Below are 13672 nucleotides of genomic sequence, written 5' to 3' on the forward strand. Positions count from 1 at the left end.
TGGGACAGAATCTTGACAGGATCATAATTGCAAAATTCATAGGTGTTTCAAGGAGTCCAGTGTTTTCACATCTTTGTTTATACAAATGTGGTTGCATGAAATAGCTGATGATCAGTTTCATTAACCCAGAAGGCCTCTTCTGCTGCCAAGTACAAGAAATGGCATTTGACTGACTAATTAGTCTTTTATTTTTGTGTGAGAGGAGGGAGAAAGCTCATATGCAATTGTAATTGTTTTTCTCTTGATTTCTTTTAGTTTTGACTTTGATTTTTGAGTATGCAATGATGTGACCTTGATGTTGTCCTAAAATAGTCTCCAAGAAGGATATATATTACACAAAGATATATGTGCTAATTAATGCCACACATAATACATTACAGCTTCTGAGTAGAGAAAAATTCTCAATTCTAAATAAAAGAGTACATTATTAATGTATTCTCTGAGTTCAACACTTTTAAATAGGCTCCTGGATTGCTTTTACTTGTGGAGAAAGCACCAGTGCGTTGGTCTGTGCCCTGAGCCATTAGTCTGCTTAAATGATTTTTTTATTTTTCTTTTGTTTGTTACCATAGTAACATTCAATAATTTTTTTTCCCTCAGTTGTTCATTTTCAGAGGAATTCTTTAAAACTCCCATAGATGAAAACAAAACAATAGCTGGGGAAAACACAGCTGAAGCTATATAGGGGAAGTTCGAGACAACAGATGATAATTTGTAAGCATGCAGAGCTCAGGTTTTGTTATCAACAGGAAGTGTGTTTCTGTAGATGCCATTTGGTTTCTCTTCCAGTAAATCTGTACCATTTTAACAGAAAGCAATATGTAGTTCAAATATTTATAAGACAAATGTATAATTAATTAATGAGATTCTTTTATTTTTGAATAAGAAATTTTTCTATGGTCATGGAAAAATAATGGCAAAAGAGTATTTGAGAAAAAAAACTGTTAGTGAAGATTTATCTGAAGTTTCTTTTTCAATTAGGATAAATCTACATATTTCTCCCTCCTCTGTATTTCATGTATGGAACAATAAATATTTTAAATAAATATTTTAAATAAATATATAAATTATTACTGCATGTGCTCTCTGTTTTGTTGGGTTTTTTTGCTGCAAAATGCTGGAGCTGAATTGGGTGATACATTTAGTATTGCCCTGGCATAGGCTGAGAGCAGGAAATGAATGTCTGCTGTCAGGGAAGGAATGGTTCAAAGCCCTGTGAGGTCAGCAGATGATTTTCCATTTACTGTAGTGGGTTTGGTTTGTTCTGTTTTCCTCTGATAATTCATTATGATTTTAAGTGAGATAAAGGGTCTGCAGAATCAGATCCCTGCATACGTGACTATGGAATGGCAGCTGGCAGTGTTTAATAAACTGTCTGCAAGAGGCAGCTGGGTGCTTTTCTTATCAAAATGTGTGGTGGAAGGTTGGGGGTGGACCTTAGATAATGAAGTATCAACAAGGAGGAGGGAGTTTAGTGCAGTAATAAAGATGAGAAAATAAGCTCTTGTCTTAAATTTTTAATCTTGTCCAAGTCAAATCAGAAGCATAAATTGTAAAGGATTTGGTTTATTATATTCTTGCAAAAAATTCTGGTTTTGATTTAAAATTTCTACAGCTATACTTGCAAAATACTGGGTTATATTACTACATCTGTTGGGGAAAATTACTTCACCTATAATTCTTTACCTATTGTAACTATAAGCCTGAATAAACATCTGAGTGTGCAGAAAAATCCCATGTACCTTATTCTTTAAATCTGCAGTATTTTATAGCATTAATAAATATGCTATAAGGAGTGCTCCTTCTATTTATATCACTTTTTCAAACTTTAAAAATGATACTATGTTTATGTGCTAGAATCTCCCTTCTACTGCTTATCTTTGTAAAGAGGTTTTGTTTACTTGAAACACACCTTCTGTGCAAAAAGCTAATTTTTTTTTTTTTTTACTAATCCAAATTATTTCTGCTGCTTAAAACAAATCTATTAGCTAACTTATCCTGGAGAAAAATGGCTTTAATCTCAGAGACTGCATTAGAAGGAAAGTAAATCAATAAAGGTGAACGTCATGGAAACAGATGATTAGGGCAAATAAGAGGTTGCCTACTGTACAATAGGGTTATAAAATAAACTAAAACAAAAGTCTATCAGAATACATCAAGAATGAACTTTATAAATAGGTTCCTCTTCAGAATGCTGAATGGTTGGATTTAACTCTTGCAGGTCTTCTTCCCCTAATTTTCTGCTTACCTTCTCCTCAGCTCCTTTCTCTCAGTCCTTTTCCTCTTGCTTCCTGCTGAGTAATAAACTAAATTCCCTTGTGGAAAGGCCAGTGATCCCTGATTAACTAATGTGTCAGCTTCTAAGTGCCCACAAGTACCTTGTGCTGACATGTATGTGATGTGAAAATAAAATTACTCTGAAACAGGTGGAAAATGGACCACTTTGTTAAGTGTGTTTTTATCTCCCTGAACACGCAAACACAAATTCCCACATGAAGTTTTGAGCTGGTTTTTTTTGGAGTGGGATTCAGGGAAGAATTTGGAGGGTGGGTCTCTAAGTAGGAGGGGTGAACAGTAGCCACAGTGACTGAGGACTTGGTTTAGCTCCTAGAGTTTAATAACAGTTAGGGTTAATGGTTTGAGGTGATTAGCTGGTTCCAACCAGTCATTCATCTGCAGGAGGGATCTAGTTTTGCTCACTAGTTTTACCAAAGAAATGACACCCTAGAATTTTGCTTGAACTTTGGTCTTTTGGTGACAAATGAGCCTGGAAACAGATAAGATGAAATCAAATTCTACAGCATGATGTCACTTTTCTGGTACCCATATCAAGGGCTGTCCAGGAGCTGGGATGGAGTTCTGACCTGACAGTGCTGGCAAGAATTTGACTCCTAATTCTGCATCTCAATATCTGGGTTTTTTACCTCCTTATCTGCATCAGTGTACTTCATGCCTAGTAATTCTAAGCACTAGTGAAAATTGAGACATTCACTTGACAAAATGTTGATTTGAGTCATACCTTTGTATTTTTAAAGCAGGGATATTTATTTTTTACCCAGAACTAAATTCAGAATAATGATGCTACCACCTCTGCGTGCTCACAGCATATTGCATTTGTGATTGGAAACACTGAAGGGAATTTGCAGGAGCTGACAGGAGTTTTAATCTCTGTGCCCTCTACTAGCCTAAGCCAAACGAAAATCTTGACAATCCACTTCAGCAGGGATGACAAGAGCAGAGCTGGAAATTTCACTGCAGCAGACCCAAAGCTGTTGATAAGAATACACAAAGTTATTAAGCTGAAGCTGAAGAAGGCATCAATCATTTCAAAAGGATACTATTTGATTCTTTTCTCAAAGTCCAATCTGACCTGACACCATCCTTTTATTCCATACAGGTGCATCACTGTCTCATCCTGCTACATAGTTAATAGGTCCAGTAACAAAAAATAAAAATAAAAAAAAAAAAATCCCCCAGCAATGTCGGTGTATATAAGTGGAATGAGGGAAGGGGAAAATAAAAGAGGTTAAAGGTTTACAGGTACAGAAAGGAAGTACCTTTCAAATACCAATTTAAACTTGTTCTATTATTGAAGGCCTGTTTGTCACCTCCACAGAAGCATGGAAAAAGTGACTGGCACATGCAATTACATTTTGAGATAAAATATGTTTAAAAAGCCTAGCAGTATCTTTTATCTGAAATATTAAATCTACCCTTCCTCTCTCTTTTATATTGCAGTTGCTGAAAAGAAAAGAAAGGAAAAGAAAGGAAAAGAAAGGAAAGGAAAGGAAAAGGAAAGAGCAGAGAACTGCTCTTATTCATGAGTGAAAGAGGAGGCATTCCAAGGAAAGCACAGCACAGAAGAAACTTCAGTGGTAACAATGGATGTTGTGGACAAAGGACAGTAGTTGGCGAGAAATTATCCTGACTCTAGAATTGAATTCTCCTTGGTGCAAAATATGCTGATTTTTGTTGTTGAACTTTAAGCTAATATCCTATCAAAAATCAGGATACAGGCGCTGCTGCATTCTGGGTTCCCACTGCTTCCAGAGTGGCCTATTTATTTAAATGACTGGACTTTGTGCATGTACAATAGACTGCTTCCTGGGAGTTGAGAGCTCTGTAAAATTACATCACAAAATCAACACTGACTGTGACAGACCTTGAATTTCTCATATGGTGGAACAAACAGAATAGCACATAGTCTTCCAGGTAAACACTTCAGGGAGATTGACTAAGTGGGTGAACTTCTACATTTAAGTCAAAAGCAGTAAGCCCTGGAAGCAAGTTAAATCGTAGAATCACAGAAATCTTGAGTTGGAAGAAACCCATAAGGATCATCTAGTCCAACTCCTTGTTCCTTGCAGGACCATCCAAAACAAAATCATATGAGTGTCATCCAGGTGCTCCTTTAACTCTACAGCTCGCTGCCAAGTGACTGCTTTAGATCTGGTCTGCCTGCTGCTATGGTTAAAGTTCATTGTGTAAATAACAGTTTAGTGCTAATACAAAAGATGTCACTGCAGACAGTGGGTAAAGGAGTGTTTGTGCTAGCTCACATCCAGGCACAAGTGACTCAGGATGAGGTTTGACGTGGGTCAAGTGCTGCTGTGGATGGGAAGCCTCATTACTCTCTCTCTGAGAGCTGTTGTCCCCAGGAGCTGTTTGTTTCTCCATAGCTTCTGTAGCAGAATTTTCAGGAGCACCTCTGCACTGGCTGTCCCCTATGACCACATAAGCATATGACCACACTAGACTGGTGGAGAGGAACTCCTGATCTTTTCTGGGCACGATAATAATGTTCCTGGACTAGTTGTCCGTGTCCCTCTCAGCATGGTGTGGGAGGTGAAGGTCTGGTACACCTCGTACCAGACATATCTTTGCCCTACTGCATTCCCATGGCCATGGCTTTAGCACCTGTGTGCGAGTCCATGTGCCATGGCTGTGGCTCATGCCCAGAGGTTTCCATGTCCTCACTTATGTTTCTGTGCTGAAGGCAGAGGAGGAATTGTATGTGCATAACCTGCTACATGCCAAAAGTTAATTGCCAAGTTATCTGACATTGGCAGCATGGGAAATGGGGTGCACAAAGCTGTGGTTTGCCCAAGGCACACATGCACGTGTTAGTCTGAGCACCTTCCTGGTGGTCTGTGCCCTTACCTGGCCATGTGTTTTTTGGCTACTGAACATGGAAATTTTGGCCATCAGAGCAGATGAAGGTAGCTTGCATCTCTCCAGAGTGGTGGGCAGAACAGCTGTGCTTAGAGTCTCTTCAAGCACATGAGGAAGGAGGAGGTTAGAGTGAGATTGAGGATAATTGTGCTTTTTAATCTGGTGCCCCTTTCACCATCTCTTATATCAGCTGCCCGCTTTTCCACCCCATTAACTGTATGAGCATGCCCTTTTATCTGCTTAAAGGCCTTAAAATACAGTATTTTATTTGTGGATTAAGGACAATTTGCAGTACTAAGTAACCCATGCTGATGAATTCCTCTTTGCAGTCGGGATGTAGAGGATTGCTGCAAGGTTGCATGGCTTTTCTGTGTCGCTTACAACAGATGAATAGATGCAATTTGTCAAAACCCCAGTTAGTTTATTTGTTTATGCCTGAATACAGTATTTCCCCTAGAGTTTAAATTAGTTTACTTACATTCAATATCAGAAATCAGAATGCATGTACTTGTAGTTTTATAACCAAATCCAAGACAATTTATTTTGTATGAAATGTTAAATGACTTAGTATCGGCTTTCTCAGTTTGTTTATTTTTTTCATTTTCTGGATGTTGGAAAAGAAGTCCTTTTTTTTTTTACTCCTAGATAGTGAAAAAAATACATCATTACATTCTCAGTTTAGCTATGTAAATGACCTTACTGATAAATGAAAATTGATATTTCAAAGCTGTAGTTTATTATAGCCTGATGGCATGTTAGCCCTTATCATTCAAGGCAGTACTTAACTCTGAATAATACATCATGCTAACTCTCTGAAATTGTTATTATGAGACTTTAATGTGCCATAAAACATGTCTTATGATCTTCAACATGCTCAAATGTCAGTCTAACACATTATTCTCATATACATCTTGGAAAACAGTAGTTTGGCAAAAACTGTCTTCATATATAGCACTTCTTGTACTATGTTTCATACATGGATTTATGTGCAAGTATGAGATTTACAATATCTGAATAAAAGCATTATCTTTTCTGCACACAAAACAGAAAAATGAGATCTGAGCCATAACTGGGAATTCTAGATTCTGTCAAAATATCCTTATTAAATAAAAAGTGTTGTTGACAAAGCAGATATGATACTGAGGGAATGTGTGTGAATACATTATTGTGTTTGCACTTGGACTATTCATGTTCCATTCTGACTGGAAAGTATTGCTCTTAGTTTTGATGATGCTATTTTATTTTACATTTCTGAGGAAAATGCATTAGCTAATCTTGAACTGGAGTATGACAGGAAAGAACAAGGACAGAGAAATAGATTCTTCTTGGCTCAGACTCTTGCAGCATGGAATTTATGCATAGTACGGCACAAAGTGATTTGTGAACTGCTGTCTCCAGCCAGGTGGGCCAAGTTTGTTCCTATTCACATTTGTGTCCACTCAGCCTCAGAGATGCTGTGGGCCTTGTGAGGGTATTGCTGAAGGAGGATGTACAGTCAGTCTGCTTCTCTCAAACCCAGAGCTGAACAACAGGCAGTGTGCTGAGCCAAAGGTGTTTGCTAACCATCAGAGTCTGCTGGGGCAAGATGGCAACTCCATCATACCACCTTCTCTTTTTTTTTTTTGTGATGGCTAAGGTGAAAAAAACAACCTGTCAGAGAGATGTTCAGCTATCCAAATATTCCTGTGGCTGGTCAACACAAGTGGAGGAGTGCTCTGCAAGGCTTGCAGTCTGATTCCTACAAAGCTGCAAGTTTAGCATTGTATCCTTGGACCATAGCTGGAATAATCACTCAAGGGCTGTGTTCTAAACTTTGCAAAGGCAAGTCCTAAATTTAAGGGTTTTGTCTCATTTCTGTCTGTATTAATCAAAATCTTTTAATTATGGACTTAATTTGATATGGTCCATATAAAAAATGGTTTAGAAGCCATCCCTAGAATGGACAGTTCCCAAATCAGATTCTATGTATTTCAAACTAAACTGAAAATTCAACACATGTGTTGTTACATATGTCCTGCATGTTCTTCATTGAGTAAGTAAATTAGTGACTGTAACCTATATCATTTAAAAATGCAACAGATATTTGAGCGAAACAAATAAAACAAACTGCAAAAGGCAAAAATGTTCTTATTTATTCACACTGATTATTTAGGCAATGGGATCTGGTCCAGAAAACTCTGTAAAGAAACATAATTGTCATCCAAATCCCCATGTTGTTGAACTGCCAGATCACATTCTTTCTCTAACTGTGGGACAGTTTTAGTTTTGTAACACAATAGGTTCTTGTGAAATAAAAATGTAAAAAAAGCTGTTCTTGAATGTGTATTACATTTTCTGGTTTTCAGCCTAAAGGGGTTTGTTACTGCCATGCTTGACATTATAAGCATGTATTATGTTTTCTGTCTCATCAGGTTTAGAATTTATGTTAAAAACACGTGATCTGAAGGCCCTATTGAAATCTGTATTTACACCATTTAAGGATACATGCTTAGAACCATCTATCTTAGCATGTTTAAAACTATCTAATTTATATTAGACTAATTTATATTAGGCTTTTATATTTAGGTGGTCTGATTTTCTAAAATTTATCTTTGTAGCCTATAGGAACTGCCTTTGATTGTCCTGATTACATGTCTGCAATGATCAGAGACACTATTTTCTGATTTTGAAGAGGTAACAAAGAGAAAGAAGGAGAGAAATAATGACCAGATATAATGCTGAAGGCACAATAATTGAAAGGAAGAGCAGTATTTCTTAGTATGCTGCAAACTGAATGGAGGTTGTTCAGTTTAAAGGAGAGGTTACAGGGTCTATTGCACAAGAAAATTTCAATTCAGGGCCAGGAGTGGCCACCTGTGGTAAGGAAGATGCTGGTGAAGAAGAGGAAATGAGTAGTATGATGCATGGATAATAGGCCTTGTAAAGAGAGGATTCAACAAAGCAGCAGCTGGAGAGGCATCGTGGCACTTGAGCAGTCTTTGTTAGGTGTGGTGCTGCTGTACACTGCTGTACTCCTCATTTCTGTTGAAGAAACCAACAAGAGACAGTCATGCTCAGGAAAATTAGATTGCATAGTAGGAAATATTCATTAGAAAATACCAGAAAAATGTGTTTTTAAGAAGGTTTGTGTATACCTTCTTTCATTAAAAAATCTCCAATGAGTCTTTCTCACAAAGAATTCAAGGAAGTAGTTGTCTGGTTATATCTAAGGGAAATTTCTGGATTGCTACTCATAAGAATTGTTAGGGGCAGACATAGATCTCTCCATTCCAAAGCAAAAATTTGCAATGTGTTCATAATGGTTGATCTACAGGAGATACATATAGGTAGACGTAAAAATATTTATAGGTAAATAATTTATCCTGAATCTTATTGACACTAACCAAACCACAGACAAATAGCAGTATGTAAAAATATGTGATGATCCAGTCATCACCAAAGAGCTCAGTGCCAATTAGTTAATTCAAGTGGAAGGTTCTCAGAATGAAGCATATAAAGCATTTTAAAATTCACATCTTCAAAACATTAAAAGTGAATAAAGCTCCACTGAAATGGCTGGGGTTGCTCACACACATATGTATGCAAAAAGAGGGATTTTTGAGCTTGAATGCTTGGCATAACTACTGAAACTTCAGGGATGCAAGGTCCAAGTCAGGGGCACACACCGAAATCAACCATGACACTCTGCAAGCCCTGGTTGACCACAAGTGGAATATTTTAAATCATTGAGCTTCATGTTTCTTCTTTTACAGAATTGATCACATCATCTGCTTTTAAATGTGAAACCAGTGGGATGGTATCCAATACCAAACCATCCAACTAGCCCCTTATCAAATGAAAGAGCTTTGTATCCTAAGGTGAGAGCAGATAAATTATTCTGAGATGACATCAAGGAAGAAATGAATCACAGAATACTTCCATCAAGAAGTTGTTGACAGTTTGAGGAAGGCAAATAATTCAATGATTAAGTGAGAAGTCTGTTATTTTGCTTTGTTTTATATTATTTGTGAAGTGTGATTTTTTATTTTTATACTTTCTGAGTAATAGTAGATGACAAAGGATAACTAATGTAACAGAGGGAGAAAGGTCACTTCGAAATAAGTGAAAGATAAAGGTTCCTAATTAAGTAACTGAGAACTTTTAAGGGGCTGAAAAATAATAATAAAAATGAACGTGGATCTTGGTCATTGCATGACCTAATGCCTCTATCTCTTGTGTTTCAAGTTGATCCCAGGATAATCAATCATACTGAGACTGTCACCCATGCAAGGTTAAGTGTGAGATGAGGCAGCTTCTCATCAGAAAACATGTGGAGACCAGGAAAATATCCTCCATATGCACCTCGAAGTGGAGAAAAGTATTTTTGAATTTACTCCAAATTAGATCATATGAAGTTTCATGTGGTTTTTTTGTTGTTTTTCTTCTTGTTTTGTTTCTTTTTGGTTTTGTTTTTTAAATTTTTGTTTCCTTTTTGTACATGTACATTATTTTGGCTATGACAGTCCAAAAGGTTTGATTTTTCATGGCATAGACCATCATAGCTATGCTGAAATCAGTGAAATTATGGCAAGATACCCCCAGTCATATATTTAATCCATGATGCAAAGTGACAGTGCTTTCAACAGGCTGGAGGTGATTTTTGCCATGACCCTCTTGCACACAGCTTCACTAATATAATCCAGCTCACATGTAGTGCTGTTCTCTTTTTTCCTGCAAGCAGGCAAGCAAACAAGCAAGGATGGTAAATACTATGACCCTCACTTCATTCAGACAGCTGACAACAGAAGAAGGTTTTCACTTGGACCATAGCTGTTTACAAAATGTTTTGTTCAGCTCTGACTAATAATTGGTCAGGGAAATTATGCAGGGAAGTTTCTACATGGAACTGACACATTGCAGAGATGACTAAGTTAATAAAATATCACTCTTCCTTTTCTTCCAACAGCGTGGTGCTCTAGACAAAGTCATTTGGTTGACCTGGAAGGGGAGATATTAGAAAGACCAGGGCATCTTCATTTAGAGCAGGGCTGTTAGTTCTGGTATTCTGGCTGAAGTGGTGTCTGGTGTGCTAAAGTCTCTTGAGGTTTAAAACACATCAGGGTCTGACATCTCATCTTTTTCTCTCCCATCTAGGTCAAACAATTCTTGTTATAAACTGTTTATGGTAGGTATATCTCACAATGCTTAAACCAGAAATTCTCAGTTGTGAGAATGAATCTATTCAATTGACAATATTTATTCATAACATAGAGGCATGCCTGTTTCAGATATAAATCCTCATTTTCTTCACACACATATGAAGATCAAATCTTGGCTCTCCCTAGCAATACCCATAGGTAGAAAATCCAGATATATTAATTTTTTGCAATTTCAAAATATTATATGTCATATCTTCCATCTGTGCTGGGATCAGTATGGAAAATACCAGCCTTGAAATTAAATTATATATTTATTTTTTAGTAAAATGATTAATAATGACTGCTTGTGAGCTCTTACATTTTATTTCTGTTTTTAAAGCTTTTTTTAAAACTAAGGACATATTAGATATGCATTGAAGCTTTCCCTATAAGTTAAGCATGACAAGCATAGAAATAATTTTCTGGCTTAATGTAGCATAAAAATTGTTAAGATGTTTCTGACTCTTCTAATTTAAAACCTTCTCCTGCTATTTATCCCCCTGCAAATAGTTTTATTACCTTAATTTCTTTTGGAAATTGGAGACAACTTGTGACTAAGAGACTGCAAAGTTGATTCAGTGCTTATTTGGAAACTAAATTATGAAGGTCTTTATAATATTACAGAGTTTAGACACAGACAGGATAGCTTTAACTCTTAAGATGAGTATTCCATTATGAATCATTCAAAAGGACTTATTTTCCTTGACCAACATTTTCTAAAAGGCAGGTTCAATTAATTTGTCTCAAACATAAGTTTCAAAATCCTCATTTTAGAGAAATTTAAGATACAGCATTACCAATGGTTTACCCACTTTCTAGTCTGCTGTTTTAAATGGTAAATTGACCTTGTTTCTCAGTGCCTTGTTTTATCAATTAGTAACACTGCTACTTAAGCTTCTAGAGCATTTGGGGAACACTGTCTCTGGGGTTTGAGTTTGGGTGGTATTGACCACTCCAAATTTCAAATCATGACAGGACATATTTTTGATGTATGCTGTGTTTTAGACTTCCATTCACCTGTTTGTCTGGTTTTCTGAAGGCCATAGCAGGATTTTTACTATGCACGAAACTAAAAAGTTGCTGGTTTGTATTCCTACATGGTATTTATGAAACTCATGCTATGAAGCTCAATAAAACAAGCTGAGAGAAGAATTCTCAGTGTTTTTCTTTACCATGGTTTTTCCAACAAAATTCAACGCTCATAAACATTTAGATAAAGCTCATTTCTTGTCATCTAAAGAAATGATCTCCAAGACCAGAAGCTCATTTCTTTCAGCCCAAAGGAGGTGCCAATATCTTTCTAGGTAAGTGTAAAACCCAGCACATATATGGGAAAAAGTTTATTTCACTACAGGCTGATTTTTGCATGTAAGATGTTTTCTCCTTTCCTAAACTGCCAAAACTTCTGCAGGATTCTAAGCGATGATAACCAGAACAGGGAGAAAGTGTATATATTGCCTAATATTTTTGTTAAATGTGTCACTTAAGAGGAAACAAAGGAAGAGGAAGCAATCTTTGGTAATTTCTTTTTCAGACATTTATTTGCACCATGGAGGCCAATGTTGCATTCCCTTAGGTATAAGAAGTGCTAGAGTAAAGTCTGAGAGCTTCTCTCTCTGACAGTCAAACACAGCTGCACGAGCTGGAAAAGCACTGTGTAGGCTATAAAATGGGATGTACAAATAATCCCACTTTACTTTCCAAAATTCGCTCTCCTCTGCATTAAAGGTTGAGCAGAACAGTTCTTTCACCTCCTGGTGTTCATGGCTAAGGACATGCATGGTAATCTTCCTCAACCCTGAGCAGTATTGCTAAAACCACATTATTCATACTTAAGCACTGGGGCCTTATAGAGCAGCTGCTCTGTAAATTCACCAGAGGAAGGTGATTAAATCTTTGTATGGCCACTGTACGATGTGCAGAGCTCTTGGTGCAAGAGTGCTTGCTGTGCCATTCTGAATCTGAGGTGTCAGTGATTAAAAGTCGGTGTGAGACGACTATTTGCAGCTCAGCACTGATGTGACACAGTAGTTAGTCCTACTGTCATCAGAAAGGTGCCAAAAGATGGGGGGTGGGGGGGGGGAGGGCTTTGGCATGCCATGAACTCTTTAATCCGGTGTAAAATTGTGTTTGTTGTCTTGTGCCTAACTTTGTACCCTTTCTGACTTCTCATTTTCTACTATTTCTCTCCTTTTGTGGTTTTTCTGCCTCTTCATCCTCTTTCATTTCTTCTTTTGTTGTCTCAGTCTAGGGCTAGTGATCTTTCTTCCCTTTGTCTCTTTTAGCTCCCCGCCCTCTTACACTGAGGGATGCCTTGCAGTTGGTATTATTATGAGATTAGTAATGCTCCCAAGACAGCTGGAGCATGCCACACTTAGCTAAGCCAGTCCTTTCCTTGCTCTCTGTAGATGACTTCAGAACAAACAGAGCAGAGAGAGGCCCCAGTGAGGGCAGTGTAATGATCCACTTCCATATGGGGTATAAAGTTCATTTTTTTTAAAAAAGGGGCTATTATTTTTACATTTTATTGTTTTCTGCCTGTCCCATCCTACCCTGCCACAAGGCACACAGCTGCAGATCTGCCCTGCTTTCTGGAGAGGGCACATTTTTACAGTCTAGGTGGACTTCAAAATTACCCCCATGTGCCGTTCCATCATGCCTGTAACCCTGCGTGGATGATATATATGTTACATACCCAGAGGTGGCAGTACTATTTTCATGGTGTGATTTCCTTGGTGTCCTGTAGCAGCTGTGTCAGGCAGCAACTGCCTTTGCAAGGATGCCCCTCAGAAATGAGATCTTTAAGTCTCCATTGTAAGCAAAATCCCTGGGGGAGACAAAGAAGCAAACCAATCTGCTCCTGAGCTTGGCCAAAGACATGAAAGCTGAAAGGACTGACTTGGCACAAGTTTTATAGTGAGATCAGGTTAAGCAGAACCTGCACTTTAGCCTAACAATGATAAACTGTGCACAGAAGGAAGAAGAGACACAGGGAAGCTGAAAGCAAAATAGTGACTGAACAGATTGCCCTTCAGGAAGAGAATAACAGCTTTTACTTTGTATCTGGTATGATCTCACTCCTGAGTCCAAGGAGCTCATGAAATCCTTTAGTAAGACTAATATGCTACAGAGGGATGTACTGTTGAACCTCAGGTAAATTCATTGGCCTTTTTTCCTAGTCTGTGCTACCCAAAATTCTATTTTGCTATGCAACTCCTGTACAGCAGCTTAATTTTTAGATTTTCCTCAGAATAATTGCAAAAAAAAAACCAGTTCCTTCACTTTCAGGCTTGAAGAAATACAAATTCCTAAAGGCAACACTG

The 13672-nt window shown here is 37.6% G+C and overlaps 1 long non-coding RNA gene across 1 annotated transcript in view; it reads left to right on the forward strand.

The window, feature by feature from the left end:
- LOC147653587 (uncharacterized) overlaps window positions 1–6304 on the forward strand; it is a 41098-nt gene extending 34794 nt beyond the window's left edge. The window contains exon 2 of the long non-coding RNA XR_015286481.1: window positions 3739–6304. This is a non-coding gene — a long non-coding RNA (uncharacterized LOC147653587). The remainder of the gene's footprint in view (window positions 1–3738) is intronic.
- Window positions 6305–13672: the final 7368 nt, after the last annotated feature.

Source organism: Cyanistes caeruleus, chromosome 4, assembly GCF_971803275.1.
Source record: "Cyanistes caeruleus chromosome 4, bCyaCae1.hap1.1, whole genome shotgun sequence".
NCBI lineage: Eukaryota > Metazoa > Chordata > Aves > Passeriformes > Paridae > Cyanistes > Cyanistes caeruleus.